Source organism: Microcebus murinus, chromosome 7, assembly GCF_040939455.1.
Source record: "Microcebus murinus isolate Inina chromosome 7, M.murinus_Inina_mat1.0, whole genome shotgun sequence".
NCBI lineage: Eukaryota > Metazoa > Chordata > Mammalia > Primates > Cheirogaleidae > Microcebus > Microcebus murinus.
In genome coordinates this window covers 107,177,809-107,197,931 of record NC_134110.1, presented here as the reverse complement: position 1 = coordinate 107,197,931, position 20,123 = coordinate 107,177,809, and the positions used below count along the sequence as shown (strand labels likewise).

Sequence of the window (20,123 nt, the reverse complement as noted above, 5' to 3'; positions counted from 1 at the left end):
TTGGAAATAGTGATGGTTACACAACATTGTGAATATAATTAATGCCACTGAATTATAAACTTAAAATGGTTTCAATGGCAAATTTTATGTTATATATATTTGACCATAACTTTAATAATTAATAATGTAAAATACTAAAAACCATTGAATTATATACCTTAAACAGATGAAATATATGTGAATTTTATTTCAGTAAAGCTGATTTTTAAAATATATCTATTATTACTGTTGCAGATACTAGTACTACCAAAAATAACAACTATCAAATTCTTAAAATTTTGATGCTAATCATTCCTTGGTCCCTTCAGCTAAAGTTAATCTCACCTTCAATTTGCATATGTTTATTTGTATCTCTTTTAACTAATCAGTACTAACAGGAATTATGTGTATTTCTAAGAAATGCAGTATGAGAATAATGATAACATGATCATCTCAATAGACACAGAAAAACCATGTGACAAAAGACAACACCTTTTCATCATAAAAACACTCAACAAACTAGAAATGGGAGGGACCATCCTCAATTCAATAAAGGACATCTACAAAAAACCTACAGCTAACATATTCAATAGTGAAAGACTGAATGTTTTCTCTTTAAAATCAGGAACCAGAAAAGGAAATTCATTCTTACAACTTCTATTGAATATTATTCTGGAGTTTCTACCCAGGGAAATTAGACAAGAAAAGAAATTAAAAGGCATCTACATTGGAAAGGAAGAAATAAAACTATCTTTATTCAAAGATGACATGATTTCAAATATAGGAAATCCTAAGGAATTCACTAAAAAACTATTAGAAATAATAAATTAGTTCAGAAAGATTATAGAGTACAAGGTCAATATACAAAAATAAGTTGTTTTTCTGTATACTTGCAATTAACAATCTGAAAATGAAATTTAGAAAACTGATAGTATCAAAGAGAATAAAATACTTAGAAATAAATTTTGCTTTATTTTGTTTTGAGACAGGGTCTCACTGTCACCCAGGGGTAGAGTGCAGTAGCATCATCATTATAGCAAAGTGCAACCTCAAACTCTTGGGCTCAATTGATCCTGCGTCAGCCTCTCCAGTAGCTGGGACTATAGTAGAAATAAATTTAATAAAACAAATGCAATACTTATGTTCCAAAAACTACAAAACTGTTGAAAGAAATTAATATTGTTAAGGCAGTACTCACTAATTTGATCTACAGATTCAACATGATTGCTATCAGAATCCCAGCTGGCGTCTTTGTAGAAATTGATGAGCCAATCTTGGAATTCATATGTAAACCCAGGGCATCCAGAATAGCCAAAACAATCTTTAAAAAGAACAAAGGTGGCCGGGCGCTGTGGCTCACGCCTGTAATCCTAGCTCTTGGGAGGCCGAGGCGGGCGGATTGCTCAAGGTCAGGAGTTCGAAACCAGCCTGAGCAAGAGCGAGACCCCGTCTCTACTATAAATAGAAAGAAATTAATTGGCCAACTGATATATATATTAAAAAAATTAGCCGGGCATGGTGGCGCATGCCTGTAGTCCCAGCTACTCGGGAGGCTGAGGCAGAAGGATCACTCGAGCCCAGGAGTTTGAGGTTGCTGTGAGCTAGGCTGACGCCACGGCACTCACTCTAGCCTGGGCAACAAAGCGAGACTCTGTCTCAAAAAAAAAAAAAAAAAAAAAAAAAAGAACAAAGGTGCAAGACTCACACTTCCCAATTTAAAAACTTACTACAAAGCTACTTACTTTACTACTTACTACTTTACTACTTACTTTACTACTACTACTACTACTTTACTACTACTACTACTACTTACTTTACTACAAAGCAAAAACTTACTACAAATCATGACAGTGTGATCCAGACATAAGGATAGACACACCGACCAATGGAATAATATATTAGAAACCCCATCTATCTGTGGCCAGTTGATTTTTGACAAGGATATCAAGATCACTGAATGGATAATAATCCTTTCTATATCTGTGAAAAATGATGATGGTATTTTAATAGGGATTGCGTTGACTCTGTAGGTCACTTTGGGTAGTGTAGACATTTTAACAATGTTGATTTCTGCTGCCCCATGAGCATGGTATGTTCTTCCATCTGTTTACATCCTCTGCTGTTTCCTTCTTCAGTGTTTCATAGTTCTCCCTGTAGAGGTCTTTTACCTCCTTAGTTAAATATATTCCTAGGTACTTTATTTTCTTTATTGCTATGTCAAAGAGACCCCATATAGCAAAATCAATCCTAGGCAATAAAAACAAAATAGGAGGTATCAATTTATCAGACTTCAAACTATACTACAAGGCTATAGTAATTAAAACAGCTTGTTACTGGCACAAGAAAAGGGACATTGACCAGTGGAACAGAATAGAGAACCCAGAAATAAAACCATCCTCATATAGCCATTTAATCTTCAACAAAACAGACAAAAACATACACTGGGGAAAATAATCCTTATTCAATAAATGGTGCTGGGAAAATGGGATAGCCCTATGTAGAAGACTGAAACAGGACCCACACCTTTCACCTCTCACAAAAATCAACTCACAGTGGGTAACAGACTTGAACTTTAGGTGTGATGAAACTACTACAATTCTAGAGGAAAACGTTGGAAATACTCTTCTAGACATTGGCCTAGGCAAAGAATTTATGAAGAAGACCCCAAAGGCAATCACAGCAGCAACAAAAATAAATAAATGGGACATGATCAAATTAAAAAGCTTCTGCATCACCAAACAAACTGTCAGGAGAACAAACAGACAACCCACAGAATGGGGGAAAATTTTTGCAACCTACACATCCAATAAAGGGCTGATAATTAGAATCTATTTAGAACTCAGGAAAATCAGCAAGGGAAAATCAAACAACTCTATCAAAAAGTGGGCAAAGGACATGAACAGAAAATTTTCAAAAGAAGACAGAATAATGGCCAACAAACATGAAAAAATGCTCAACATCTCTAATAATCAGGGAAATGCAAATCAAAGCTACAATGAGATATCACTTATCTCCAGTAAGAATGGCCTTTACCAAAAAGTCCCCAAACAATAAATGTTGATGTGGATGCAGAGAGATAGGAACACTCCTACATTGCTGGTGGGACTGAAAACTAGTTCAATCTCTGTGGAAAGCAATATGGAGATACCTTAAAGCGGTACAAGTAGATCTACCATTTGATCCAGCAATCCCACTACTGGGCATCTACACAAAAGATCAAATGACACTCTACAAAAAAGACACCTGCACTCGAATGTTTATAGCAGCATAATTCACAATCGCAAAGTCGTGGAAACAACCAAAGTGCCCATCAATACATGAGTGGATTAATAAAATGTGGTATATGTATACCATAGAGTACTATTCAGCTTTATGAAACAATGATGATATAGCACCTCTTGTATTTCCCTGGATAGAGCTGGAACCCATTCTACTAAGTGAAGTATCTCAAAAATGGAAAAACAAGCACCACATGTACTTACCAGCAAATTGATTAATGGATCAACACTTAAGTGGACATATAGGAATAACATTTATCAGGTTTCAGACAGGTGGTAGGGTGGAGGTGGGGATGGGTATATACAAACATAGTGAGATGTGCAACATTTGGGGGATGGTCACGCTTGAAGCTCTGACTCGAGGGAGGAGGGGGTGCATGGGCAAAATACGTAACCTTAACATTTGTACCCCCATAATATGCTGGAAAAAAAAAAGAATAATCTTTTACACAAATGGTGCTGGGAATACCAGATACCCACATGCAAAATAATGAAGTTGGATCCTTACCTTAAATTATATACAAAGAATAAGTTGAAATGAATCAAAGACCTAATTGTAAGAGCCAAATGACTGCACTTCAGAGTTTTACCAAACATACAAACAAGAGCTCATACCTGTACTACAGAAATTATTCCACAACATTGAGAAAGGTGGTATCCTTCTGAACTCATTCTACAAACCAATATCACCTTGATACCAAAGCCAGGAAAGGACACAACAAAAAAAGAAAATTACACACCAATATCCCTCATGAATATAGATGCAAAAATCCTCAAGAAAATTTTAGCAAATAGAATTCAGCAGTACATCAAAAAAACAATTCACCATGACCAGGTGGGCTTTATTCCAGGGATGCAAGGCTAGTTCAACATAGGCAAATCTATAAACACAATTTGCCACGTAAATAAAAGCTAGAACAAAGACCACATGATTCTCTCAATAGATGCAGAAAAAGCATTTGACAAAGTCCAACACACCATTATGATAAAAACTCTTAACAAAATAGGCATAGATGGCACATACCTTAAAATTATCAAGTCCATTTATGACAAACCCATGGCCAATATACTTAATGGGGAAAAATTAAAACCATTCCCACTTCGAACCAGAACTAGACAAGGATGCCACTATCTCCTCTTCTATTCAACATAGTGCTTGGTTCTAACTATAGCAATCAGGTAAGAGAAGGGTATTAAGGGCATCCAAATGGGAGCCGATGAGATCAAACTCTCTCTCTTTGCCAATGATACGATATTATATCTAAAAAACCCCATGGATTCATCCAAGAGACTCCTAGAATTGATAAATGAATTCAGTAAAGTCTCAGATTACAAAATTAATACCCACAAATCAGCATTCATATATGCCAGTAACAGTCAAGTCAAAACTCAAATCAAAAATGCAGTACCTTTTACTATAGCCCCAAAGAAAATTACGTATCGAGGAATATATCTAACGAAACATGTGAGAGACATATACAGGGAAAACTACAAGACACTAAAAAAAGAAATTGTGGAAGATGTAAACAGTTGGCAAAATCTACCTTGCTCATAAATTGGTAGAATCAATGTCATTAAAATGTCACTACTTAAAGTGATCTACAGAATTAATGCATTCCCCATCAAAGTACCATCATCATTCTTTACAGATCTAGAAAAAATAATTCTACACTTTATATGGAACCAGAAACAATCTCGTATAGCCAAAGCAATCTTAAGTAAAAAGAACAAACTGAGAGGCCTCAGTCTACCAGACTTCAAGATGAACTAAACTACAAAGCTATAATAATTAAAACAGCATGTGACTGGCACAAGAACAGAGACAGATCTTTGGAACAGGACTGAGAATCCAGAGATGAAACCATCCGTATATGGCAAACTAATCTTTGACAAAGCAGACAGAAATAAATATTGGGGAAAAGAATCTCTTTTGAATAAATGGTGCTGGGAAAACTAGATAGATACATGCAGAAGAGTGAAACTGGATCCCTACCCGTCACCTCCCACAAAAATCCACTCAAGATGGATAACAGAATTAAACCTAAGGCATAAAATCTTAAGAATTCTAGAAGAAGATGTTGGGAAGACCCTTTCAGACATCAGCCTAGACAAAGAATTTTTGAACAAGACCCCCAAAGCAATCACCACAGCAACAAAAATAAATAAATGGGATCTGATCAAATTAAAAAGCTTTTGCACAGCCAAGGAAACTATCATTAGAGTCAGCCTACAGAATGAGACAGAATAGACAGCCTACAGAATGGGAAAAAATATTTGCTCTCTACATATCTGATAAAGGGCTGATAACAAGAATGTATCTAGAACTTAAAAAAATAAGGAAGAAAAAAATCAACCCCACCAATAAATGGGCAATGGAAATGAACAGAAATTTTTCAAAATAAGACAGAATAATGGCCAGCAAACACATAAAATAAATGCCCCACATCTCTAATCATTAGAGAAATGCCATTCAAAATTACAATGAGATATCACCTAACCGCAGTGAGATTGGCCTCTATCAAAAAATCCCAAAACAACAAATGCTGGTAAGCATGTGGAGAGACAGCACACTCTTACACTGTTGGTGGGATTGCAAATTAGTGTAACCTCTGTGGAAAAGAATTTAGAGATATCTCAAAGAGCTAAAAATAGAAATACCATTCGATCTAGCAATAGCACTATTAGGCATCTACCCAAGAGAGTAAAAGACATTCTATAATAAAGTCATCTGCACCTGAATGTTTATGGCAGCACAATTCACTATTGAAAGGATGTGGGAACAACCTAAATGCCTGTCAATTCATGAGTGGATTATTAAAATTTGGTATTTGTATACAATGGAATACTACTCAATTATAAGAAATGACAGTGATCTAGCACCTCTTATATTTTCCTGGATTGAGCTTGAGCCAATTATCTGAAGTGAGGTAACACAAGATCGGAAGAATAGGCTCCGCTTGTACTTGCCATCAAATTGGTACTGACTGATTAATACATTGGTGCTCACGTGGTAGTAATATTCTTTAGGGATGGGAAGTTGAGGGGGTGGTAAACTTACAACTATAGGACACGGTGTGCATTGAGGGGGGATAGAGCATGCTTCTAACTCCCGCTAGGGAGAGGCAGTGATATAAAAGGTAACCAAAATGTTTGTACCCTCACAATATCCTCAAAGAGGAAAAAAACAAAACAAAACACAGTACTAAGTCTTCACAACCTTGGATTTGGTGATGGATTCTTAGGTACAACAATAAACACACAAGCAACAAAAGAAAAACAATTGTATATCATCAAAATCAAGAACTTCTGTGCTTCAAAAGATACTATCAAGAAAGTAAAAAGTTAACCCAGAGAATGGGAGGAAATATATGCAAAACATGTATCTGCTAAGGGGGTTGTATATAGAATACATAAAGAATTCTTACAATTCAATAATAAAAAGACAACCTAATTTTTAAAATGAGCAAGTAATCTGAACAGGCATTTTCAAAATATACACAAGTGGTCAGTGAGGGTCACAATTAAGATTATGGGTTTTAAAGTCAGACTGTCTCAATTCAAATCCTGGTCCACCACTTAGCGTACCCACTACTTGTTAGTTTGGGCAGTTACTCAGCTTCTTTGTGCTTCAGAAGATCTTCTGTTAGGGGTAAAGCAGTTGTGCTGTAAGCAAGTTGTGAGGTGTTGGGCACACAGGAGACGCTGAAGCAGTGTTAGGCTGCTGGTGCTGTCTCCGTTATCGCCAGCACTGTCACATCGCTGGGCCACCACTGCCGAGTTGGCAGTGTTAGGCCTGGGTTCCAGCACCCTTTTCACTGATTCACTATGCAAATCACACAGCTAGTCTTCACCTCTAGAATGAAGATAATCCAAATTAGACAACTAGTGACAAACAGGTTTGTGAATAGTTGATCAGTATCACTAATCATCAGGGAAATGCAAATCAAAACCACAGTATGATATCACCTCATACCTATTTGATGACTATTATCACAAAGTTAAAACATAACAAATGTTGATGAGGATGCAGAAAAAAGGGAACCCTTATATGTTGTTGATGGGAATAACCATTGTGGAAAACAGTATAGTGTTTCCTCAGAAACTTAAAAATAGAGCTACTGTTGTGATCCAGCAGTCCCACTTCTTGGTATGTATGCAAAGAAAATAAATCACACTCAAAGAGGTATCTGCACCCCATATTCATTGCAGCATTTCTCACAATAGCCAATACATGAAAATAGCCTACGTGTCTATCAGTGGATGAATGGATAAAGAAAATCAGGTACATATACAAAATGGAATATTATTCAGCCTTAAAAAAGAAAGAAATCCTACCATTTGCAACAATGTGAATGAACCTGGGGGACATTATGCTAAGTGAAGTAAGCCAGTTATGAAAGAAAAATACTACATGATCTCACTTAACATGTAGGAACTAAAAAGTTGAGCTCCTAGAACAGAGAAGAAGGGTGGGACTGAGGTAGAGAAAAAAGGAAGATGCTGGTCAGGGAGCGCAAACCTCAATTATAAGATGAATAAATTCTGAAGACATAATTTCCAGCATGGTGTCTACAATTAATAGTAGTGTACTTGAAACTTGCTAAGAGAATAGATCTTAAGTATTCTAACTATACACACAGAAAAAGGGTACGTGATATGTTAATGCTATGGCAGTCATTTCACAATATGTATGTATGTCAGAACATCACATTGTACCCCTCAAATATATACAATTTTTATTTGTGAATTATACATCAATAAGGCTAGAGAAAATAAAATAGAACAAAATAAATAATAATTAAATAAAATTAAATTAAAAATAGACATAATCCTGTGTATCCTACTGCCTTCCTAGGGTAGTTACCAGAAACAAATGAGGTAATTTAAGGGAAAGTAATTTATAAAATATATAATTAATATATAAATACAAACATTATAGTAATAATCATAATTAAAATTATTAAACATTACAGTAGTTCTCCCCTTATCCAGGGAGGATAGTTCCAAGACTCAATTGGATGACTGAAACCTCATAATATACCTAACTCTATATAAACTATGTTTTATCCTATACATGTATACCTATGATAAAGTTTAATTTATAAATTAGGTACAGTAAGAGATTAGCAACAATAATGAATCAGAAAATAGAACAATTATAACAATATACTGTAAGAAAAGTTGTGTGAATATTCTCTCTCTCTCTCTCAAAATAGCTTATTGTACTGTCCTCACCTATTTTCAGACATTGGTTTTCTGCAGGTAAATGAAACCACAGAAAGCAAAGTCTGTACTGTATTATAATAAACATGATAACATTATCATTATACTTTCCCTCGCCTAATAAATTAAACTTTTTATCAGATTGATCATGTTGTCATTTATATCAGTTGGTGTACCGAGTAATCTCTTGTATATACTGAATTCTTAGTAAATGTACTAGAGAAGAATTTAACTAAAATAGTATAAAGTTTGAAGCAATATAAAATATTTGGATGGTATTTCATTTTCCTGAGAGGGTGCTACAGAATATTTAGAATCTAATATCAATAACCTATTTGTTTATTTTGATAAAGATAACTTAGATGATCCTTAGCACTGTATTTATACCCCAGTAGAATGATAGTTTACAACCTTAACATTTATATGTCTTTAACTATAAATTTTAGGAGGCCAGTAATTCAGTTGATAGATATTATCAGTAATAAACTGGTGAAAGAAGGCACAAATACTTGTATAACTGATTCCTGCATTGTTTCTTTTGAAGATGTGCTTTGCAAATGAGAAATGGTATTAAGACAGAAAGGAAACATTCAGACAGCTCTGTTCCCACCTGAGCTGTCCCACAGGTTGGCTCAGCATCACTGAAGGAGCTGGAGCTTTGCCACTGCCTGTCCCCTAGGAAGCCTACTAAGTCAAGTCCAGGAAGAGAAGTGTGCTGTTAACAGATAAGGTATCCTATGGGCAGAAGATAATGACTTCATCATTGATGAAAACAAATCCTTCTATGTTTGCCTTTTTTTTAACAAACATTTTTGGTTTATTAAGTAAAAAATCATTCACATTATTTAGGTAATAAATTTAAGGCAAATATGCCTAAAGTATAAAATGACTTGAGGTTCTATTTAAAATAAGTTGTCTAAATTATAAATTGAAACTTCCACCCAGTGAGCTTTTGAGAGCAGAGTGCACTTGGTGCTTGTCCTGACTGTCTCCTGAGGGCTCAGCACAGCCTGGGCACCGCTGGCATTTGGGGAGACCCAAAGTACAAGAGCATCCACAGGTGATGGTTTGTAGTTAAAAGTTTATGTTTCATGTTGGCAACTGAAAGGATGAAGAGTTGAAAGTATAATGGCATAGTACTGACTTCTGTGGCCATGTACTTCACCTTCAGGTAGAATCGGGCACGCTCAGGAATCCTCCGTGAGAGCCGGAGTGTGCTGAGGGGTCGGTCTGTCGTGAGACGCTCCCTGCACTGCTGCCAGTCTGTGGGCTGGACACCACGCTGTCTGGGACCAGAGCCAGGCAGCTCTCAAGAAGACATGTCATTTCATATAAAATGTAACCAAAATGTCAAAAAACAAAACAAAACATTGATTGGGTGGTGGGCAGGTGGTGGGGGGAGGCGGGGAAGGGTGTATACATTAAAGTGCGATGCGCACTGCCTGGGGCATAGGCACACTAGAAGCTCTGACTGGGCTGTGGGGGGATGGGGTGGGCAATATATGCAACCTTAGCAATATTTGTACCCCCATAATATGACGAAATTTAAAAAAAAAGAAGAAGTCATGTCAGAGGGGCCAGGTCTGTTCTCTCTCCTCACCAGCCTGGATGAAGGTGACAGGAGCATGTCAGAGGAGCAGTAAAGCCCAGGAGGTTCAGTCCTCTGCCAGGGTTTATCTTCACGAAGACTGTAGCCTTTAGCTAGTTGTATAATGTCAGAGAAAGTTTTCCTTTTCCGGGGCACAGTCTCTCTTTCTGAGGGTTAAAATTTATATATGTGTTTCTGACTCTACTCATTGTAGTGTTTCTCATAGGCAGGCAGTTGAAGCTCACCTTGGGATATTATTTTGATTTTAGCATATGACCCACCCTGTTATGGTTTTGCTGTGCTGTGGTTGCTATTTGACATTCTGAGGTTTTTGCTTTCCTTGTTGCCCTAATTTTTTTGTTTGTAAATATAAACTGTGCCTTTCAAGAGAAATTGTTTCCTTTATAAAATATAGTTTAAATTCAAGAATGTTCTTATTACTCCTAAAATTCAAAGCATTGTCCTTTAACCAGTCTTGCACATTTATCTAGTTTAACTGAGGTTTGTTCTGTTTGAAGCTGGACTAAGCTTAGTATTTGCCTCTATGTGGTAATAATTAAATTTAGGCTTTGTGACTTCTGAGCACAGTATTTCTTGGTCTTATTGTACTGATTCTTTTATGTTAGCTCTCATGTGGTCATTGTCTTCCCAAACTCCTTTTATTGCCAGTCAGTGTGAATCCTTTTGTTTTGAATTTCTTCATATATTTTTGACTGAAAGTTCAATTTAGGATATTTTGTGGATTTTAGAAAAAATGTTCAATCAATTTGACTTGTTTTTCCCTTTTCTATTCTCAGTTGCACTATTCAAATACCATAATCTGTTTGTTTTTTTCATATCTTGTGCCATCTTAATTTTTACTTCTGCTTCTGCAACTTGGTGACATCAAACATTCAACCATTAAAACATGATTTACTTGTGAACAGTGTTGACTTTTATTAAGGTGACCTGTATTATGGTGACCATTACTAGAATTCTTTTTTATACCTTTTAAAGCACCTGATACTTTTCTGCCTTTGTTGATTTTTAATGATCTAAATCATTTGCAGATTATTAAATTATTCATATGAATAATTAATACTATTGTTTCTTAATAGTGATTTTTTTTATGAACTTTGTCAATGTTTTCATCTCGTCTAGAATCAAAAAACTGGAAAACAAACAAACAGAACCCTTGAGATACTTTTGCTGGTTCAACTCTTCTGCACAACCTAAGCCAGTTTATTCTTCCTAGAGCTCTAATAAAAGTCAGCCTAGGTAAGCACAGAGTCGCCTGTTCTGACCCCTGCTTGTGTTAGGAATTGCCACTTTATCTTTTTGTTTCAGAATTTCCATTGTCTTTGAAGGTGGTCTGCATGGTTGAGGTTTGTGGTTATTGACATTCTAGAACAGAAGTTGGGTTTGTTACCTGTGTATTTGGGAATTCATATATTTCTGATTTAAAATGGTACACCAAAGATTTCTCAATTTCAGGTTTAAAATGAGCTTCGATTTTTTTTTTTTGTTTAAATAACTTTGTTGTAGTTAAATGATAATTTTAAAAGATTTGTCATAGGAGAAATACTGTTTTGAAAATTTTCTATAAGAGACTAATTTTTACAGTTAGACTTTCATATTCAAGATCTTTTAAGAATAATAAATATCATTTATATAAAGGTGTCTAATGTATCAAATACCTTCACATACATTATTGCCTTAAAATGCTCTAACATAAATATTTATAAGGCCAAATGGATTCTGTTAGTTTAGGTGATATTATCAAGATTATTTGGCTTGTAAGTGACAAAACTGGGTTTTGAATCCATGTCTTTAGACTTCATAGTCTGTAGGCTACCTGACATACCACACTGCGCTGAATAGGATAGTTTGCACCTAGAGACAAATGTGTAATGGTGGATTGGATGTTTCTAAGAAAAGCGGGTATATTATAATACTTGTTGACGTGACTTGTTGACAGTACAGATGAGATGCTTAGGAGGCTTTATTAAATCAGTCAAATGAAGAAAAATGTTCTTCAAATCATAACTTTCTCTGCAGTAATTAAGCTGTGGGCCTAGAGACTTAAGGTGTAATTTTTACCTTTTCTTCTATTGCATGAATGAGATCTTTATTGTTAATTAGAGGGCTAGAAAGTCATGCTGTTCATGTCAACAAGTTAATGCATTAAAATCCTGTAGCTCTAAGGATTGCAGAGATCGACCAGATATGATGGAACATCTAGCAGTGGTGCTTCCCCACCAGGACTGATGAAGCCAGAAGGACTCCATTGAAAGGCTTTCTGTCATTTACTCCGAGTCCTAAATTTTGAGCAGCTGTTTTGTCAGCTGAGAAGGGTGAGTTTCAGATACATTCTAGGTAACTGACCCTTGGACAACACAGGTTTGAACTGTGCAGGTCCACTTATAATGCAGATTTTTTCAATAAATATAGTCAGCCCACCATATTGACAGTTTCCACATCCATGACCAAATGTGGATTGAAAATACAGTAGTCACAAGATGCAAGACCCACATATATGCAGGACCAACATTTCATATCAAGTACAGCAGGGACAACTGGGGGGCTTGAGTATGTGCAAATTTGTTATCCTCGGGGATTCTGGAACCAATGATACTGAGAGACGACTGTACTTGAGTTAATTTAGGTAGAAGTAAGCTGTCTTGTGTTTTTGTTTTTTGTTTTTATTGTAGTAATACTCCAAATTGGTTGTGGGACCAACAGCATCAGCATTACCTTGGAACTTACTAAAATGCAGATTGTGGGCCCCACCCCAGACCTGCTGAATCAGTAACTCTGGAGGTGGGGCCCAGCAGTCTGTTTTAACAAGCCTGTGATGCTGATTCATGCTGGAGTCACACTGGGAGATATCAGAGTTTTAAGATAAAGATTTAGAGTTGGCCTGGGAAGAGTAGTACTGGCAAGTGTAGTACTGGCAAGTGTGGGAATATATATAGATTTGTAATCAGGAGATGCTTTATAACTCAGGATTGGAATGACCCTTAAAGATAAAGACCAGTCATAACTGATACTAAGGTATCCAATTTTCTTTAAGTACTATACTATATACTTAATTTGTTAATATATTTTCTTTTGAACTCATTATAAAGATTGCTACTTATAATCTTCAAAACACATAATTGAATAGAACAAGTATAATTCTTTACCCAGAAACCATATATGTAGAAAGCCCAGTGGTAGCACTGTACTACTCTTGACCTAGTAGCAACATGTGTTAGTGAAACAAAGTATGTGACGGGCACCACTGTTGAGTGCCAGACTCATAACCAACTGTAGACAGATCATACTGTCACAGCATGACAGTCTAATGAGAACAAAAACATACATATAGTATACATATGTCTATATTATTGTGATGCTTAGGAAAAGAAGATAATGAGGAATATGTTGAATCTTAGCTAGTTTGGTCAGTTTGGGTATATTTGAGAGTTACTCTTAGGAAATGATTGTTTATCCAAGCAATGAGGCAGTTTATTATTAAAAAAGAGATTGATTTGAATATTGATTTATTTGTATTAAAGAATATACTTTTAATAGTGAAAAAAGATACAATAATACAGAGAAGAAAAAAAAAACTTACCTGTATATAATCCTTTCATCTAGAGATACATTGCTTAACTTTTTAGTGAGGATCACTCTATTTTTTCTTTATAAGAATATTATATTAATAATATATAGTGCTACCATCTTAGAATCACATAGTTCATATAAGCCTAAATCTGTTTTTCTTACTCAAAAATATAATAAGAATACCTCCAACAATGTTATTAAAAATATTTTTTGAATTAAGATTTTAATGCTATAATTTATATAGGTGTTTCATTATCTGTTTTTCTAATATTTACAGTAAGTGTGGATTCTTTATCATATTTCACCATAGTAAATAAAACTGTGATGAACATTTTTGTACATAAATGTTTTTCTCCACATTGCTGATTATTTCATTAGTACAGCTTATTTACAGTGCCCTTGTTGAATAAAAGTATATGAACATTTTTAAAACCTTTAATTACCCAGTTGTGCATAGGCATGGATAACTGCTGTGAACCCAGAGAAAATTAGATTTTTTTAAGATGTCTTATCTTGCATTGGAAAAATTAAATTAACCTCTAGAGAGTTTAGAAATAGCCAGTATCTAGTAACATTATCTACTATTTTAAATAATAGCTGCTATGGTGTGCCAAACATTGTATATACATGTCTCCACGTGTATATAATGTTACAGCAATACCATTAGGTGGGTATTAACCTCATTTTATATATGAAAAAGTTAAAGTTCAGAAAATTGAAATAATTTGATCAAGATAAAATAGGCAATAAACAGCAGAACTGGAATTTAAACCTATATCTGACTTTAGACCATGCTTTTCCTCCTGCTTCATCTTCCCTCTTTCATATTTTCGGTTAAGTTCTGGCAGGATTTTTGTGACTAAATAAAAGTACAAGATTTGAGCCTTGAAAATAAAGTTTACAACTATCACCAGAAATATGGTGGTTCTTTCTTGGAGTTACCATTTCCAATGACCCTATGCCTCAAAAAAGGAAATGATCAGATCAGAGACTTACATTTGTCTAGAGAATTAGATTTCTGGTTTAGAGAAAAAGTTTAATCTTATACCCTTCTATGACTATATCTTTATTGTACTATTTACTTTCATACAGAAATAAACCATGTAAAATACAGTCTGCTCCTCAATGTTATATCTATTTGGATAAAAAGGGAATTAGACAAAATATACTCTAGGGATTAAAAATAGCATAGATAATCATATATGTGTCTGACTTGGATAGGAAGGTAGAAGAAACACATTTGAACACAGGAGTTAAATCTTGTCAAATACGTTGAAAATAAAGGAAGTGTGAAACTTAAACTTATTTCTGAAATTGTCTTAATATTTCACTTTAGAGACATTTCCTAAAACTTGTGTTTTTAGAGTTTTCTTGACTAAATCTGATTATTGATAGGGAGAAGGGGTGCACCTTCACTCTCTAAATGACTGGGAAGGCCAGCTGGGTATTTTGCTACTTTAACAAATTCATTACTTATTGTCAGTTAGACTATTGACATTGTCTTGTCTCTAACTTAGATTTCATGCTGGTGTGCTGATGCACATGTTCCAAGTAGGGAACGTAGATGGTATCAAAGCCTGTGAATTCAGCCCTGGAAGTCCTTGGGGGCATAGTAGCCCCTTCATATCCAGTCAATCAAAAAGTGTTTATTGAGTAACTGATTTATTTTCTATCCGGAGAATCAAAATTCTCAGGTAGCCCTTTCTGCAATGATGGAAATGTTCTATTTTTATGCTATCCAGTATGGTATTCACTAGCCACATTGAATATTAGAAATAGGACTTATGCAACTCAGAAACTGCATTTTAAATTTTATTTTACTTTATTTCATTTAAATTTGATTACCCACATAGCTAATAGCTACCTTACTAGATTCTGCCACCACAGGGACCCTTGTGCAATCAAATGTAAGTCTCTCCACTGCAGCTTGTTGAACTGTCTAACACTCGATAGCTACGAACAGGTAGAACAGCACAGTTTTCTCTGGCTCCTCCACCCATAGCCAAATTTCCTGCTTTCTCATGAGCCCCATCTAATCCTGTGTGCCTGGCTAGCCAGCCACTTCCTGTTAGTTTGTGTCACTTCTGTTTTTCATGCATTGCTTCCTTCATGGTTAATGCAGGATCTCTCTTGCCAGTGTCCAAGTGGTGAGTCCCATCCTTCCTCCAGGGAGGTGGCCTGGTATCTTAAAAAGAGAACAGACTGGCTTTAAAGCCAGTTGGCTTGTATTACAGTCCTGTCATGGGCCAGTGGTGTGGAATTAGTTGTTATTTAACCTCCTTTGAAGATTGGGACAGTCATATTTGCCCTGCGGAGGTGTTGTGAAGAGGACTGGAGAAGTGTGTGGCCAGTGCAGTGAAGCCCAGCAGAATCTAGACAGGGAGCACAGTTAGCAAACGAAGGCTTGATGCGCATGAGCCTACAGGCAGGTGATAGAAAAGTAATATTTGCTGCTAATGATTATAATTTGTTATTAATATTTAGGAGGTGAAAGATAATGGGCCTTGAGGAAATAACACTGGGGTTTTTTTTCGCAGTTTTTGCTAAACAATAGCCATAAACTAACTTGAAAGGACTGAAAGTATAACTCATAATTATAATGATAGCAGAAATACAGTCCTTGAATGTGGGATGATCTAAGAACTCTATATCAGTTCATTCATTGCATTCTCACAGGAAATCCGTGTAGTACTTATAGGTATTGTTAATACTCCCGTTCCATAAAAACGTAGTCACAGAGAGATTAAATTTGTCCAAAGACACACAACCAGCAAGTGACAAAGCCAGGATTTAAGTTCAGACTTTTTAGTTCCAAGCCTATATCCTTCTCTCCTGCCTCTCATGTAATTGTGTGCTTGGGGACCTCAGCTCTATGTATAACATTCTCGGGTGAGAGGTGGAAATGATCCTTAATGCAAAGAATGTGTGTTTGGACAGCCGTTTCTGAACTGTAATCAGAAAACATTTTGACAAATGCAGTAGCATTTGAACTCCAATAAAGACTGTCCTTCTAGTTTTTGTGTATTTCATTTATGTGTGTGTAACTCTTCCACACTGTAGCCCGTCCTACCACCATGGCTGCTGACTTCTCAAGGATGTTCTGATAATTTCCTGGGAAGTAAATGCATATCCTGAAAATTCCTTGTAAGAAAGGATCAGTGGGAGTCCAGCATCATTTTATGATCATTGGTGGTATTGTTTGTGCATGTGATTTATCAAGTGAGGTTTAACACCTTAGGTTTGTTTTTAGTTTCAGTTCAATCTTCAGAAAAGCTAGTTAAACATGCTTTTCTGAAGATGTTTAATCTCAATCCATACATACTCTGTCAACTTGCTTTTGATAGTCACATAGTTGTGGCAATGAGGTCCGTGGAGAGATTGCAAAGGCCACACCGCTTAGCGTTAGATTGCAGCAGGAAAGATCATGCTAACCTCAAAACTAATGCTGGTATTGTGGATATGAATGTTTGAAAGCTGTAGCTTCCTCTGAATGCTAATAAGGGAAACTGACCACGTGAACCTTTTCTGTGTCCCCCTCGTCATGCCCTCCTGCACCCTACCCACGGCACCCTTCGTCTGGCTACTTCTCCTACAAAGCCTCCCAGAGGGGTCTCCTCTGGGGCATCATATCTCACTCACCACCTTTCCCTTTCCACTGAAACTGTCTACACAGCAGCCTTGTTCTCCTTGACTGAATTCCCAATCCCCTATCACTGTGCCCACATTCCACAGGTGGTCATTAAAAGGAGAGTGAAATGAACCAAACAGACCTAGATAATGGGTTTCAAGATCTTTCACATATGCAGTGGCCTTGCAAATCTATTTTATGAAGGTGTGCTACTGTGTGAATTAATTTCTCAGATCATATGGGTATAAGTTACATCTGTGACTAAAATCTCAGACTTCCCACATTATGCTGAATCATACTTTAAACCTCATTCAGATTCTCTAATTCGGAAATTATAATCCTTTGACTCTAGTTAGACTAACACCTGTATAGTTATCTTTGGGGGAGAAAGGAGGCTTGTGAGTATATGAGAAGACTGAACAAAGTTTCAAAGGTATCTTTACCTTATGTTAGAGAATCAAGCATTTTCAAATCTCAGTAACTTTTGTACAGAAACAATATGCTAATCAAAAATTAGTTGTATGCATTTAAGAAATTTTGCTATATTTTCTGTCTCTCAAGGACCATATCTTTATTACTTTATGTCAGGCGTCCTCAAACTACAGACCGCGGGCCACATTCCACCCCCCCAGGACATTTATCCAGCCCGCCAGGTGTTTCCTGCTTAGCAGCCGACTCGTCCTGGGCCCACAGTGCACACTCTCCAACAGTCTGAGGGACAGTGAACTGGCCCCCTGTTTAAAAAGTTTGAGGACCCCTGCTTTATGTGATGTAAAATATTGAACTAAATTTCCTTACAAATCATTTTTGTTCCTCACTTTTTCAGTTTGATTAACTTGAATCAGGAAGAATGGCCTTAAACAACACTTAGAATCGGACAGTTCTAATATTGGTATCTTTATTTGTAAACTGGCAGATTCTGAATGCACGCACATACTTTACCTTGTGCTTTCTTCTTCTTAGCTGATAAAATAGTATTACTTTATTATATTTAAAAATTAACTTGAAAGAATTAAAAAGCTGGAAGTTTATGACATCTCTCATCCATCTGACTGTGTGCAGCAGTCGTACCCAGATGGTAACCAGACACGCGCCCACCCTCCTTACCTGCTTATTTTCTTGTAGCCTGTTCCCTCTAGTTCTATCTTCTTTTCCCTCTCTCCCTCCCTCCCTCTCCCTCCCTCCCTCCCTCTCCCTCCCTCCCTCCCTCCCTCCCTCTCTCTCTCTCTCTCTCTCTCTCTCTCTCTCTCCCTCCCTCCCTCCCTCCCTCCCTCTCCTTTCTCTCCTTTCTCTCTCTCCATTTCTCACAACATTTTTTTTCTGGGTTGCCATGCCTATAGTCTATAGGTTTAAAATATTACTACAGTAAATTTATATTGAATAAGTTGTATGTAAATATACTAGATACTAAGAAAATTTACCTAGATTAGGATAAATTACAATCTAGTAGAGAACTGAGTCTATCTAGCTCTTGAAAAATATTCATATACGATTACCAGCTTTAAATATAATTAGTCACGTGTTCTGTGTGTTAGGCAAGTTACACCCAGAATATATTACGTGAAGTTATAAATAAGCAATTTATCTTTGAATGGAGAAATTTGAATAACAGAAAATTTTTCACAAAGCCCAAATTTATGCTTGCATAAACTAGTACTGATGCTTGGACAGAAATTACATATTGACCATTGTTAACTGGTGGTTTTCCTTAATATAGGAAAAGTCTTAGAGGGTAGAATCCTTATAAGTTTAAATCGACCAATGGGGTGATTTAAGGGAATGTTGTTTTAAATTGATTAAGATTACAGAATTTCCTCTATATTTTTCACTAAACTATTTATTTTGAGATAACTGTAGATTTACATGTAGCTGTATGAAATAATGCAGACAGATCAATTGAAACCTTTTACCCAGTTTTCTTCAGTGGCAGAATCTTTCAAAATTATAGTATAATATCACAATCAGCATATCAACATTGATACAGTCAGGATATAAAACAATTCCTTTACCACAAGAATCCTTCATGTTGCTTTTTTAAAGCTATATCAACTTCCTGCCCTTCTTCCCCCACCCCCACCCACATCCTGAACCTCTGCTACCACTCTTAGTTCGTTTGCTGCCTGAAACTGGGCAATTTATAAAGAAAAGGAATTTATTTCTAACAGTTATGGAGTCTAAGAAGTCCAAGGTCAAGGGACCACATCTGGTAAGAAGGGTAGGGGACTCTGTGAAGTCCCGAGGCAGCACAGGTGTCACGCAGCAAGGGGGCTGGGTGTGCTAGTTCAGATCTCTCTTCCTCTTCTTATAAAGCCACCAGTCCCATTCCCATGATAATCCGTTAATCCATGAATGGATTAATCCATTCATGAGGGCAGATCCCTCATGACCCAAGCACCTCTTTAAGGCCCCACCTCTCAGTACTGCCACATTGAGGATTAAGCTTCAACATAAGTTTTGGAGGGGACAAATATTCTAACCATAGCAACCACTGCTATGTTCTTCATTTCTTTAGGGATTGGCTTTTTTCACTCAGTATAATTCCCTGGAGAGTCATCCAAGTAATTGAGTGTATCAATAGCTTGTTCCTTTTTATTGCTGAATAGTATTCCATGGTAGAGATTTAACAGGTGTTTTAAGCCATTCACCTATTGATAGACATTTAAGTTGTTTACAGTTTGGGACTATTATGAATAAAGCTATTATTAACATTCATATGTAGGTTTCTGTATGAACATAAGTTTTCATTGCTCTGGGATAAATACCTAAGAATACAAATGATAGATTATGTGGTAGTTGCATGTTTAGTTGGTTTTTTTTTTAACTGTCAAACTTCTCCAGA

The 20,123-nt window shown here is 36.2% G+C and overlaps 1 protein-coding gene across 7 annotated transcripts in view; it reads left to right on the top strand.

Moving 5' to 3' along the window:
- The window catches only part of SPIDR (scaffold protein involved in DNA repair), a 484,225-nt gene that overhangs the window by 332,333 nt on the left and 131,769 nt on the right, over positions 1-20,123 (top strand). Inside the window, exon 1 of one of the 7 annotated variants that reach the window (XM_076005328.1) lies at positions 11,211-11,325. The exons of the other annotated variants lie outside the window; for them this stretch is intronic. The gene's annotated coding sequence lies outside the window, so the exon portion shown is untranslated. Of the gene's footprint in view, positions 1-11,210; positions 11,326-20,123 lie in introns of those variants that run through there. 7 annotated transcript variants of the gene reach the window in all.